This window comes from Neltuma alba, unplaced genomic scaffold (genome assembly GCF_004799145.2).
Source record: "Neltuma alba isolate B1F8T4 unplaced genomic scaffold, ASM479914v2 tig00011741_pilon, whole genome shotgun sequence".
NCBI lineage: Eukaryota > Viridiplantae > Streptophyta > Magnoliopsida > Fabales > Fabaceae > Neltuma > Neltuma alba.
In genome coordinates, this window is record NW_021636369.1 from 241,358 (window position 1) to 256,720 (window position 15,363).

The window sequence follows — 15,363 nt, forward strand, 5'->3', positions numbered from 1 at the left end:
TCCTCACGTTTGCTTATCAATCCAAAATTTCCAGAGGCTGCACATTTTATCAACAAGTATGTTGCTGGCATTATTATAGTGGCCATGTTTGAAGCTTTGCATGTGGATTCTTATTAACTTAGATTCAAATTGTCTGTAGACTCAGAGCTGTTGGGATTGACGTGGACCAAAAGGCTGAACGGCTGGCACCACATTCAGCACTAACTATAGCAGATGAGATTCTCATAATCCGTGATCACCGTCAACTTGCTGATCTAATCCATGGACCCGCTGTGCGTGAGCATTTACAGTGTTCTTTGTTAGCCTACATACAAAATGATATTGGTATTCACATTTTGAAATTGATGGTATTAACGGGGTGTTTATGAGATCAGGAAGTTAAGGTAACAGTGTTGGCTGATTTAGTGGACTTACGGGGGGGACTGTGAGTGGACTTATCTTGCATGCAAACATTGTGGTAAGAAGGCTTCTCTGGATGGCCATGGATATTTCTGTGAGAAGTGTGATACGGTGGTCAAGTCTATTATTCCTAGGTAAGTCTTAATAGTCTAGCAATGGAGAGGTGATTGTCATTTGGATGTCTCTATGGTCATGGTTGCTATGTATAGTGATCATTGGTCTTTTTTTTGCTAGATACATGGTCACAACAGAAGTCATGGATGACTCTAGATCATGTCGCTTTTTGATCTTTAATCGTGAGTTCCAAAAGTTGGCTGGATGCTCGTATCTGACTTAAGGAGTGTGCCCACCAACAGACTGTAATATTTCTCCTAATATTATCATTTCTCAATATGGATGTTTCTGAGATTGCTATTGTGATCTAATATTTGATATGTTCTAAGTGTTGACTTGGCTTTATGTGATTGAATGTAGTTTGGGAATGCCCTTCCTGAAGATGTGGCGGAAAGGATTGTTGGGCGGTAGTATATTTTTAAGGTTAAGGTTCCATCAGACTATGTGGGTGGGTCATCATTTTCATGCCGAGTTATACGTATGATTGATGGTAGAGATGTCATAGATACATATCTTGCTTCTTTGAACAACAGCCATGATGGCTCCGCCCACAATCCCGACAGTGCTGTTGAGGGGCAGGTTTGCTGTCATAGCTCATGTCCCTTATTGTTGCGCTTTTCGCTACATAACTTCAAGAGTTAACCCTATTAGGTGTTCTTTCACAATGCAGATTTGTCGATGCTAGATTCACAAGGCACCAGCTCATCGGTGGTTAGTGGTAGCGATAAGAGCGTGAATGCTAGGATAACCTGGGAGGTGGACGTGGATGAGATTATTGGGTATCCACAGCCTTCAGCTAAGAAGAAGCTCAAATTTGTTGTGGAGGAGTAGAAGTTGTAAAGGTTTTGCTTATGCAGTCGAGGGATATGAAGTTATGTTAGCCATAGGGTGTTTTATATTTGTGCTTTGGTTTGTGCGTCATTGTTCAATTTGTGGATGTCTTAGTCTAATGTTGTTTTACTATCTATTAGCTAGTTTGGTTTCTGTTCTCTATTTGTTTCAGTGTCTTTATAGGGAACTAATGTATTTTACTTTTGTTCAATACATCTATGATAATGGTTTTTCTTATGATATCTTGTAGCTTCTTCTATTTGTGCTAGTTCATGGCTCTATTTGTAATTTCAATCAGGGTGAATCAGGAAGTTAAATCACTAACAAGAACATGTAAAATTGAAGATTAAAAAGTCTATACAAACAGAAACCTAAATATTAATGGAAGTTAAAATTGAAAAATTTTAATATAAACGGAAGCCAAAATAGAAATTTAAATATGAATTAATGGAAGTTATTCGCAAATTTGAAATTTAAATATTTTATAATGTATTGGTTATTCTACTTAAAAGACATTCAAAATATTTTATTTTGCATCTTTATTTTAATTTTGATTTTTCTAAATTTAAAGCTAAAAACTCGAAGTAAACACAGACAAGTAAGCTAAAAATTCAAACAAAACTCATTAACGGTTTATCCATCTTAACCTTTTGAAAATTAACATTTAAATAAACAATACATATGATATCATATACCTATAAGTAAATAAAAAATATCTTTGGGCTACGAAATTTATTTGCTTTTTTGCTTTTTAAGATTTCATAATATTTTGTAATTACCTTTCTATTATCTAACTTTATGTCTAAATATAATTGTTTTGGAAATATTTTATTTCATATCTTTATTTTATTTTCCACAATCTGAACTTTATGTCTAAATATAATTATTTTGGAAATATTTTATTTCGTATCTTTATTTTATTTTCCACAGTCTGAATTTACAATTTTTGTAACTACCTTCCCATGATCTTTGCTTCTTTCTATTATAACTATTTTGATAACGTACGTGTTTAATTTTTCACATTTCAAATTTTAGACACAGCTTAACCACATTGGCCCATCAAGCGAGTGAGTTTTAGTCTTCATTATTTCTGGGTGATGGTGTGAAGTAGTTACATCTTAACCTTTTGAAAATTAAAATTTAAATAAAGAATACATATGATATCTTATACCTATAAATAAATAAAAAAATATTTTTGGGCTACATAATTTATTTGCTTTCTAAGCTTTTTAAGATTTCATAATATTTGGTAACTACCTTTCTATTATCTAACTTATGTTTAAGTATAATTATTTTGAAAATATTTTATTTCATATCTTTATTTTATTTTCCACAATCTAAACTTTATGTCTAAGTATGATTATTTTGCAAATATTTTATTTCATATCTTTATTTTATTTTCCACAATCTGAACTTTATGTCTAAATATAATTATTTTGATAATATTTTATTTCATATCTTTATTTTATTTTCCACAATCTGAATTTAAGATTTTTGTAACTACCTTCCCATCATGTTTGCTTATTTCTATTACAACTATTTTGATCATGTACGTGTTTAATTTTTCATATTTTAAATTTTAGACACAGCTTAACCATGTTGGCCCATCAAGCGAGCGAGTTTCAGGTTTCATTATCTCCGGGTGATGGTGCGAGGTAGTTACATCTTAAGCTTTTGAAAATTAAAATTTAAATAAACAATGCATATGATATCATATACCTATAAATAAATAAAAAATATTTTTCGGCTACATAATTTATTTGCTTTTTAAGCTTTTTAAGATTTCATAATATTTTATAACTACCTTCTTTTATTTCTATTATTTTATAAGCTTTTTAAGGTAGTTAAAATATTTTTTTATATCTTTCTTTTATTTTTCACAATCTAAATTTAAGATTTTTGTAACTACCTTCTCATGATCTTTGCTTATTTCTATTATAACTATTTTGATAATTTATGTGTTTAATTTTCCACATTCCAAATTTTAGATGTAGCTTAACCATGTTGGCTGGTCAAGCGAGTGAGTTTCGGGCTTCATTATCTCTAGGTGATGGAGTGAGGTAGTTTCTAATGGTTGCTACACCTGCTTGCTTTGCATATCCAATTGACTCCCACTATATTTCTGACGTCAGTTTATTTTCATGCCTCGCATTGGAGCACGCCTCAAGTTGGAGTACGCCTCTTCTATCTGTTTTCTTGTATCTATTCTTCACTTCCAAATAATTATTCTTCTCGATTCCTCTCTTCTTCTTTCATGTATTTCGCAAGATAGCATGTTTGTTATTGACAGTGTCTTTTGTTGCGGAGGGAACTATAAGCTAGGGTGTGATCTTTGAGCTTTCTTTCCTTTTCTTTCCCCTGTCCTCTTTCTATTGGAAAGAAGAACAATAGATGGGATTAATATCTTCTTCTTTTTTGTCTGTTTTTGTGCAGCATGAATCGATAAATATATGCAATTTTAACAGCTTTTACCAAATATTAAGGTAGCATGTTCTAAACATGTTTCTAATATACACGAGATGACAAGAAATTCCCGTTAAGCTTGACCATGTGCAGGAGTAGTAATTGTATTTTTTTTTTTTTTTAAATTTCGATATTAATATTTCTTTTTCAATAGAAAGGGGAAAAAAGATGGCGATCTATGTATGAGTAATAGGGATTGATATCTACCTAAACACTTCCTGCAGTATTTGTTTTTTTGGTGTATATGTATAATTCGAAGGTGGCATTATTGAGCGTATATGCATCTTTCTTCTTCAGGCAAGAGAGCAGAGAAGATTACAGTGAAATTCCCGAGGTCAAAAATTTACTTTTATTTTGTCTTAAACATTTAGGTGATTTTTTTTTTGGAGGAATTATTAAATTAAAGATAAAATTTTTAATCTTTTCACATATATGCTTTAATTTCCTCCCATTGATTGGCAGGTGATTTCCATTTATATTCTTGATGACGGTTACCACATTAAGTAGCAAAAAAAAAAAAAACCGATTTTCTTGTGAGTTTATTTTATGTATTTTAGATTCATGACCTTCATTATTATTTGATGTGATTATTGTTCTTATTTTAAATTTTAAATATTTATGCGGCATTTTTTAGAGAATTATTAAATTAAATAACATTAAATTTTTAATGTTTTCAGATGTGTTCTAACTTCCTTCCCTGATTTAATTAAATTGTATGGGTGTATTTTAAATCATAATGATTTTATACAGGTGTTTTTTAAATTTCAAATTAATTAAAGCTTAAAAAGCAAATAAATTCTCTAGCCCAAAGATATTATTTATTTATTTATATGATATCATATGTATTGTTTAAATTTTAATTTTCAAAAGCTTAAGATGGATAAACCGTTAATGAGTTTTGTTTGAATTTTTATTTTACTTATTTGTGTCTACTTGGAATTTTTAGCTTTAAATTTCTATATATTTTAAATTTAGATCGCAATTTTATTTTCACTTTACAGATATTTTAACTTCTTATCTATTATTTAGGAGTTTTGCATTTTGGATTAGTGGTGTCTTTCAAGCGTGGTGGCCATTTTCGTTGAGGTTTTTCGAAGTTTAATTATCTAAATTGACTCGGGCATTTTTTTCCAGTAACATTGGCGCGGTGGTTACATCGATGTATTTTAAATTTACAATTAAGAAAAATGAAAATGTAACTAAATTTAAATTAAGAGTAAATATGCTAACTTGTAAGTAAATATCATTGTCTTATAAGATATAATACGTATTATTTAAAGTTAAAAAAACTTAAAATTCATGACCAATGAGTAATTATTTTTATTTGAATTTGAATTTATTGGTTGAATCTTTTAAATTCATTTCAAATCATGTATTTAGAATATATATTAACTTAGAATGTGGATAATGAATTTGTTAAAAATGTACAATTTTGAAAAACTTTGATATTATATTGTAATTTGAAGATGAGATTATCATATCTAATTATCACACCACCTACTTTTATAATATAGAAGAAAATATAATTTTGCCTATGTAATTATTAAATGAAGTATGTGATTTTCAAGTTATTAACCATTTTCTCTAGATATATATATATATCTCAATATATATAATAGGAATAGTGATATATATTTTTCCTAAAAATTCTATTGATTTTTTTCACTAAACCGCAATAGTAAACGTGATATATATATATATATATATATCTCAGTAGTGATATATATATCTCAACTATATATATATATATATATATAAAATACGAATAGTGATATATATATTGTCCTAAAAATTCTACTGAAACTTTCACTAAACCTTAATGCAATAGTAATATATATATATATATATATATCTCAAATATATCTCAACTATATATATATAATAAAATTTATATATTGTGGGTCCACATGTGCGGCCTTACATGCAGTCAGTATCATGTTTGCTGAGTCAACCCCATGATTTCTAGCGGTTTTTTTTTTCTCTACTTCGGTAATTGCTCAGCCTCGATCATGTTTTCATGCGAGATATACCCTGAAGCACAAGAGACATTACGTTTCCGTGTAAAAATAAAATAAAAAAATCCACACGGTGCACACATTAGATCATCAATGGATTTATCCCAAGGTGTACAAGTTAAATCTCTATTTTTGTTTAATCTCTATTTTTTTCCTCTCTTGTGCAAAAGTTAAAATATGTTGTGGATTTTTGAGTTCTTTGTAAGTGATTTAATTCAAAGGGTAGTTTGGTTATTCTTCTTGTAGGTAATCATGGTGGGAAGAGCAACAGTGCTCAAGCTAGAGCCTTGCGTTTGAATATTCTTCGTGTGAAGTGCCGTCAAGTTTCTAAGGGAATAAATCTTTTTCCCACTACTAGCTAAAATGGGTTTTCACTACATGCCTTCTTTCTATTTAGTAAAGATGCAAGTACTAACTATTTAGTTATTGTGCGTACAGGAGGGAGCTTAACTCACTCATCTATGTCGGGCCCTGACCTGGTACACTCTGGGGATAGCGTTACACGGTAGCTATTAGTAAACATCAAAAACCATTACTTGCTTCCCACAAGGAGACAATTTTTGTCAGGTACTATCTGTGTTCAACTTTTTATTTTTTGTGTGTGATCCAAAATAGTGCCATCATATATTAATGTATGTGATATTTCAATCAACCATCTTTTGGCATGAGGAAATTTCTAGGTTGTAGAGTGTACTAACAATTTATTCTCGTTCTCATGCTACAAGAAGTAAACATCAGAGGTCCTATGGCATTGAACACTTGTGTTACCTATGTAAGGGTTGCAAGTCACGCACCAGGTATCAACAAAACTTTAAGAAACATTAAGCAATTTTTCTTTCTGTTTTTCTTCTTTATTATTATTACTGATAGAATTTCAGCTAATATCATCTACCCCTTAACTACATAATGATAGATGCCTTCTATTAGAACTCTACATACGAACTTTATAGTAATCCAATTATGTTGACTAAAATTACTATTGTTATTGAAAAGGTTTGTCTTTGTATTTAAGGTCCACAAAGTGGGAGTGCACGTCGTGGAACCATGAGTCCACTAGACACATTAAAAGGCATCCAAGCACCAAGTCAAGTGCGAACCAAAATAATGGTGAGCCAAAATTTGTAATCAACCCAATATTTGATTTGATACACTATTCTATCTTTGGCCCTTATATTCATTAACTATATAATACTGAAAGCTTATATAAAACTTAGTGTGCAAAATTTCAACCTCACTATCTTTTTATGCTGTTAGATTATGCAATCAACGCTCATATGGGTGATTAAACGTCAGTGTGCTCGTATTGTCACACACTCTTGTGGTACAATGAGCGACTCTGTAAAGACAGGAACGAGGCCATTCCCCGATTTGGTATGTGTTGCCTCCAAGAAAAAGTCAAACTTCTGCCACTTCCAGAATGTCCCCCTCTGTTGAGATCTTATTTGGATGGAACACCCCCATACAGTAAGAACTTTCATTCCAATATTCGTTCTTACAACATGATGTTCATGTTCACATCCATGGGAGGCAGAATAGATAGAAACATCAATGATGGACAAGGCCCATATGTTTACAAAATAAGTTGTCAAAATGCTCATCTAATTGGAAGCATCTTACCAGTTGATGGAGTAGCTCCTAAATTTGTGCAGTTGTATATATATGACACTACCAAGCAGTAAGGTACCATACAAAAACAATTGTGTTTCTAATATTATTGTGACACCATATTTATATTATCATTAACATTCCTATTCGTGAGACTAAATCTATGCTATATACTAAAACGATTGCTTTATTACATGTTACAGTGGCTATACCTATGAAGAAAATAGGCTAAATGATGAGGTGATTAAAAGTCTCCAACAAATGCTTGATCAATTCAATTTTCTGGTGAAAACATTTCAACAAGCTAAAGATTTGTTGCATGCACATGAAGGAGCAAAAATCAAAATAAAACTTATTAACCGCCAAGGAGTTGAAGGCCGATAATATAATTTGCCAACAACTTTAACGAGGTTGCTGTTTGATAGTTGGTGATGGGGAGCAGAGTGAGTAGGGGCGAGATATTATTGTCCCTCATAAGAATAGGAGGCTTGAGCACGTATATGAGCTCCACTCTAATTTCCTTCCCTTGCAATATCTATTGTTATTCCCATATGGCATAGGAGGTTTTACTAAGAAGATACCTTATGATGGAGAACATTGTCCAAACTAAGAAAGAGACTCATATGTTTCCATGAGAGAATACTTTGCTTATCAACTCTAAGAAAGAAAAGGATCATGGTCACCAATCTTATATGCTGGTAAGCTGCTTTAGCAATTCCTGGTTGATGGATACATGATGATAGATGTAACATCCAAAGTTTTAGGCCTAGAAGTACCAATAATAGCCTGAATTAGATAGGCTATCAGACCCCTTTTTAGCAGAAGTCCCAAAGATGAGAAAGGAAGTCAAAGTAGTTTCAGGGACTAAACTGCAAAGTAAAAGTTTCAAGGGGCTAAAGTGTAATAAAGTTAGAGGCTCCAGTAAAGTCTCGAAGGCCCAGAGAGAGAAAAGAGACTAGATATAGGCCAAAGGTTGAGTTAGAAGCCTCAAAGAGAGGATTATATGAAGTTAAGTCCAACCAGGGACTAAACTGTAAATTCTGAAAGTTATGGCCAACAGGGGTAAAAATGGAAGAGTACGAAGAGAATTCCAAGAAAATCCTAGAAAATGGGAAATAATATTCTAAGGCTCTTCTATGAAGAGAAAAGATGAAAATACCCCTGAGGCAGCTTCAACAGAATTTATAAGGTTATTACCGGTAAAAAGTATACCATGTGAGGTAATTATTTAAAATAGCAAGAGACCTCAAAAATGTATACAAAAATGAGATTAAATGGTTGAAAGGTTGTACTAATTTATAAAATTAGTCCCGCAACCAAAAGACCAGTGGAGTGGCTTTAATAAATTAAAGAGCCGGTTTTGCCGATAAAAGGGCATTTTGGTAAATGAATTTTTATGCAAGGTTTAAAGGAAGTGTTATGGCCTAAGAAAATTCATAGATATTCTCTAGAATTAAAAGGAATTTATAAAGCAGACAGAACAATTTTCTGAGCTCCGAAAGGCCATAAAGAAAGCCAGAGAAACGTGGGCCAAGTAAATTCGGACGAAGCTTATGAAACAAGTTTGATCCAACGGCTAGGATCTAATCTCCCATCTCCTCCACCACTTTCATGACACTTGGCATCTTCTAGAAGGTTGAGGTAAACATGATGTAATAAGATGATGCAATGATGATGCAAAAGTCCACTTGAACTTCCAAATTTGCCCTTACCCTTTCTATTAGCCACCAAGGGCATTTTGGTCCATTCAAGCCAACTTTTTTGCTATAAATAGAGCCTCTTCCCCTTCATATTTTCAGCCAACATGAGTTTAAGAGGGGAAACTCTGCCAAAATTTAGAGAGAAAAACGTAGGGGTGAAGGCCAAGAAGAAGGAACAAAGTTCAAGCTTCAAGATCAAGGACCTTTGGAACATCCAAGAGGATGTTTGATGATATTGACCGAAAGCTAACATGGTTGGAAAGTCAAGGGAGTCAAAGGAAAAGTAAGAGGAAGGCTTGAGGTGCAAGCTAGTGAACTTACCTATTATCATTGCTTGATGTTGTATGCTTGTGTGTTGCCGTGTACATGTTATTGAATGTTATTGTGACATGTTTTAGCTGCTGTGATTGCTATTCATGATGAGTAGATTATGTCTCCATGGCCATGCATCAAGAAGTTAGCTTTGAGCATGCTAGTATGTCACTAATTAACAAGAGAATAAACAAGTTGCGTGTAGTGCATGAGCATCCATTTAGCATGATTAATATGGTATTGTTTGCTACTGAGATTCCCCCGAATCTCACCCCCTTCCTAACCAACCATTTAGGTCAATCAATGATGGGCACTAATGGCATGAGAAGCAAGGAGAAGAAGTGGAGAATTATTAAGGCAAATGAATGATATTAATATTCAATGTATAATTCTCCTATGCTGTAAATTATGTTATGAATGCCATTACTTCAATGTATATGCTTAGGATGTTTATGGCATGAATGAAAGTATATGAGTATGAATGAGAAATATTAAGCCCATGCTATGTATGTCAAAGAAATAAAAAGAATTAAAGTAAGGAGATATTAAAGGATAAAACGTAGGTCCTGAAGCAGTTAGTTTTGAGCTTCAGTTTGACCTACCAAATGAATGAGTTAAATCACGAGATTTGATAGACCTATAGTGCACATCCCAAGCTTCAAAATGAGTGGTAAATCACCTCATTTGGATGTGTATACGAAGAGATATGAATTTTCAAAGTTAAGGCGCAGAATCTGGAAAGTCCAGATTTTACCAAACGGATAGTAATCTTAATCCAATAAACTGTACGTTTTCTATGAGGATGAGTTCAGTTGAGTATTTTTCCCTTAAAGAGCATTGAAATAGATTTCCGTAGAATTTTGGAACACCTCCATACAATTTTTCTAGAATTAGTTATGATTTTTCAAAGTTGGACCTGTAATCTGAAAACTGGACAGTGAACAGTAATTTCCCGAAAATTAACGTCCAAATTGAAATTTTTAAGTTTAAGACCATCCAAAGTGGTTTGGAATGGTTCTAAATGACTGCTAAGGTACTATATAAGTAAGGTGTGACATTTTTGGTATCAGACCAGAGGTTCTGGCATTGGAAGAAGAGAACTATCTGCAAGAATTTAAAAAAAAAGCCCAGTTCAGGTTAGAGCTAGTAGTGGAATACTAGCTAAGGTCCAACTAAGGTTATGGATTGGAGGTGAATGCTCTAAGGAAAATAAGTAATAAGGATCTTTAAATGAGGTTGGGATCCGCTGTTAGAAAGGTGTAGATAAAATGATGATGAGAAGTTATACGCAGAGGAAGGTAGCCACTGTGTAAGGATAAAGAGACTTCCCTCTAAAGAGAAAGGGATAATGGCTCATAAGTCAGATAGAGGTATGAGTCTAAACCCTAGAAGAGAAAGGGTCAAGTGGCAACCTAAGTTAGATACAATTACTGTAGCCTTGATATAAGGTTAAGGCAGCATAATCAAAGTAGCTATCTTTGATTCCTAAATGGATATAAAAGGTCAGAAGAGCTAAAGATTAATTTTTGCCACTGGTAATCCCTGAGGATAAGGGAAAGCAAAGGTGCTAATGGCCTAGAGTTGTGAGCCAGACCCTTCCTTCATTGCTTGAAAGGAAGTAGTTGACTTAGTTGGGGATTACAGTGAGGCTAGGACATGGAAGTCCTTCAGGCAGCAGTTAAGGTTACGATAAACAAAGCTAAGTAAAACTAGCAGAAGTAAGAGAAGGTATGTTTTGTCATGATGAACCAAAGAAAATGGTGGCGAATAAGAATTCTGGTCATGACGAATAGAGATAGTGACTCTCAGACGCTGAGGTGGTATCTTGGCACGACTTGATGGACTATGAGGTCCCTGAGAGTAAGACTGATAGAGATCAAAGAGAGAGTTGTAGCCACTATTTAAAAGCTATCAGATTCCCCCTCAAGAGGAAGAGTAATGATAAGTTGAACAAGATAGTTAGGGGTTGAGTCTGTACACCGCTAAGAGGGTGTAGTGGCCACTTAAGCTGAGCAAGCTCTTAAAGCCTTGTTAGAGATGGGGCACTATGATAGAGTAGCTATCTCAAGTTCCTGAATAGATAATTAGGAACATGGAGATAGTGAAGTCAAGGTAGATAACCCTAGTAGAATTCTTAGGGTTTAAAAAGAAAAGAAAGAGGTGAGAATGAGATAGATAGCCATGCGGAGAACTAGCATTATGAGGTCAGCATGTTCCTGATGATGTTAAGAGATACTCAGTCACGTGGGGTTAGGTTGAGAGGCACCCTTTCCAAGGGATAAGTTCTTGGCCAAGAATCTTCCTGGAGAAAATAGGAATTGGTCCTCCAAGTCAGAATTGACACTGCTCTAGATGGAGCAAAATGCCCTATCCGATCAGGGAAAGGGAAGCAGCCGAGGCAAGGCAAGTGGAGTTGACCTTACCTAATGGAAGCACGACTAGCCAAGAATAAACCTAGGCTTAGATGTACCTGAGCTTAGCAGAGTACTAGAGTAAGCAGAAAGAAAAAGAACCTCAAAAGTCCTCTCCCTATAACTTCCAGAAGCAGCTGCGAACAGAGAAAGAGGCTCCCTCTTGTAGGGATAAGATGTCGAGTCGGCATGCTATAGACATAGCAATCAGTAAGAGCTTGCACTCCTTGCATTAAAATGTCAGAAATGCATGTTAGAGTATGCTCATACTGAAAGATAAAGCAGAGGAAAGAGAAGTTGCATAAGTCCTCTCTCTGTACCGTTCTAAAGTAGTAAGAGACGGTAAGAGCAGCTGGAGGAGTAAGAGAACTCCTAAGACAGATTGGCTTAGGCACCTAAAGAGACGAATAGGTAGCCTAGGGAATTGACAAGAGGCTTAAGAAAATGGTATTGGTTCTTGGAACAGTTTTGGGGAATTATTAGTATGGTGACCAATTGAGTGGAGATGACTTCACTTCGTCCTATGGTCTAAGTCTCCTAGAGATTGGTACCTATTTGGGAAGATGAAGACCAGGGACAGGTTGAGGATGTGGAAACCTCCTTCAGTTGTAAACCAGTACTGAGAGAGTACCCATGATTTCCTTCCAGATAACCTTATCATTAATTAAGCTGGATTCAATTTCCTTCCGATTAATAGAGGAAAGCCAAAGTTAGAGGAGTTGGAGCCATAAGACCTGGAAAAGGAGACATTCAGGCTAGCTCTAGATACAGGAAGAACCCTTGTGACCCAGAGACAGACTGAGTATTGACAGGTAAATCCTTAAGATAAGGAGAGAGATAAGAATGTAAGCTGAACAGACCTGACTAAAGGTAGAATAAGAAAGGCCTAAGATAGCAAGGTACTAGGGTTTGAGCCTATCAACACTATTTAGTTAAGTGTGCTTAGGCAAAAGTAACCTAATGATAGGTAGCAGTTGGGAAGTTCAGGTAGAAGTCCTGACTAAGGTATAAGCAGAGTATTGGTTCAAGCAAAGCCCGGTATGAGAGAAAACCTAATTAGAAAAGTAACGGGTGACTAGGATTGGTCCAATTGAGATTATGATAGTGAGGTGTTTTCTTCAAGGGAAATAGATATAGAAGAGAAGTAAGGAATGACAAAGAGTAACCTGAGAGATAGGTAGTCACTGTTAAGAGACTCCCCCTCAGGAGAGGAATGGTTGGGCTAAGAGAGCTTGACTAGGGAATGAGTCAAAGTTGAAAGACGCCTCCTGAGAGTAATGGCTAAGAATATGGTAAGCCAATAAGGAATTGGAGTCTAGACCCTAATAGGGAAGTAGGGTGACAACCTATGCCTCGGGTAATTAGTTAAAGGTGCTTGACTGGAAGGTCACACAGTAGAGATGTTTTAATGATTAATGCCTGCTGTGTAGTATGGTCACTTTATGATTAGCATTTGACCATAGAAACAAATGGTTAAGGATACAATAAGCTAGTCAGAGGTATAAGTCAATGCCCTAGTAAGGGAACTGAATATCAACCTGTATCTTAAGTAATCGATATGATCTCGATAGAGGCATGGTAACAGAATGAGATGTTTAAAGCTTGTTCAAATCCCTGAATAGAGGTAGAAATCACTAAGGGATAATGAACCAAGAGGGATAGAAATTAGATGATAATAAATGAAAGGTCAATGATGACCTAGGTACCTGACCTAGATACCGCACAGCAAGATGATTAAACATTTACTATTTGATGTGATGTGATGAGAATATAGTGATCAATACCTGACTAGAAGAATAATTGGTCAAGAGGTAAAGAAAGTCAGAAAGAGTAAAGTGAGGCAAGATCCCTCTTGAGGATAGAGATGAAAGGAAATGAATAAGAACATGATAGTGGATGGTTGCGTTGGGAACTGATAAACAAAGAGAGATAAGTAAGTTCCTGGTGATACCTAGAGCTTAATGATGCTTAGATACATGATGATGTTAGGGACTAAAACAATATTATTTTATGTCCTTAAGGTATCTAAGAGCATGCAACCATGGCAATCAGGCCATTAAGGAATCTAAGAAATGAGATTCCTATAGATAGATGTCACTGCTTATAAGATTGAGTAATACAGTAGAGAGGCTCTCTTTGATAGAGATATGGTATTCGAGGAATGTACCCTGGCCGAGATTGCATGAGGAAAGTCTTGACCATAAAGTACCTCTCTAAGATTGGGAAGTGGTTCTCCGGATCAGAGTGACGCTGCTCTAGTAAGAGTAAGCTATCCTCTGAAGGAATGAAACAGAAAGCAAGTGGTTGAGTTGACGATACTCCAGTTAAAGCAATCTGTCCTCCCACAGGAAAAGCAGAAGTAGCCGAGATAAGGCACAGGAGGACCTTACCCCAGAGAGAGAGAGTGAAACTGGTTAAGACAACAGAAGTGTGATATGCAAACAGATGCTCCTCGAGCTTAGTAGGGTACTACGGAATACTAAAGGATAATGAGAATGTGATGATATAAGTCCTCTCCTAATGCTGTCCAAACTATTAAGAGACAGCGAAGACTACAGAGTCTTAAGACAAGGCAGACTAGCATTGATATAATAGCAAGTTAATGGGCTCTAGAGATGAGCTAGTGCCTAGGGATTCGAAAGGCACAAAGAAAGGAAAGTGACTTAAGGAAGCTAAAACAAAGGGCTAAAGAAATAGGGAAAGGCTAAGAATTTCAGGAGTTGACAGAAAGGATTGAGCAATGCCTAAGAAGACAATACTGATATCTGTGAGCAGTCTTGGGGAATAATCAGTCAAGTTACTAGCTGAGTGGAGGTGACTTATTTTATTACTCAACTCTATGGTCCAGAGTCTCCTAGAGATCCTAAAATGGCTCAGATTGATGATAGTATTCCAGGGTCATAATGGATCCTAAAGAGGCTTATGGTAGAGCGCAGTAGCTCTCGAGGTCATAGTAGACCAAGCCTAAGAGAAAGTAGCTGAGCCATAAGGGTAAGAGTACAGTACCTCTTTGGGAAGACGATGACTAGAGATGAGTTTAAAATATTGAAATCTCCGTCAGCGGTGGACTAATATAGAGAGAGTACCCTTGACTTGTTCTAGACATGTCTATTGTCGATTAGACTAGGCTCAATTCTGTTCTAGTCAACGAAGGAAAGAAAGGAGATATGCCCTTAAAGTAAAGAGGAATAGCAGGGTATACAGCAAAGAATGGATAAAGGCTGTATTAAGAGAACCCGAAATACCATGGTATAGTAAAATACCAAGAAGATAGGTATACTGTCGTGGTATTATAATGAAAGAATGAGCCTAAAGTATAGGAAGAATACGAGCAATGGTGACAAAATACTTAAAAGCAAAGACCATGCTCATCTGAATGACAGAAAAGTTTAGAACGACGAGTTATGTAAGTATGAAGCCCAAGGTGAAATCTCGAAAATGAGGTATAATGAAAAGTTGAAAAGGCCAGAGTTAAGTATAAGTAGGGACACTCCCCTCAGGTAACCTCTCATT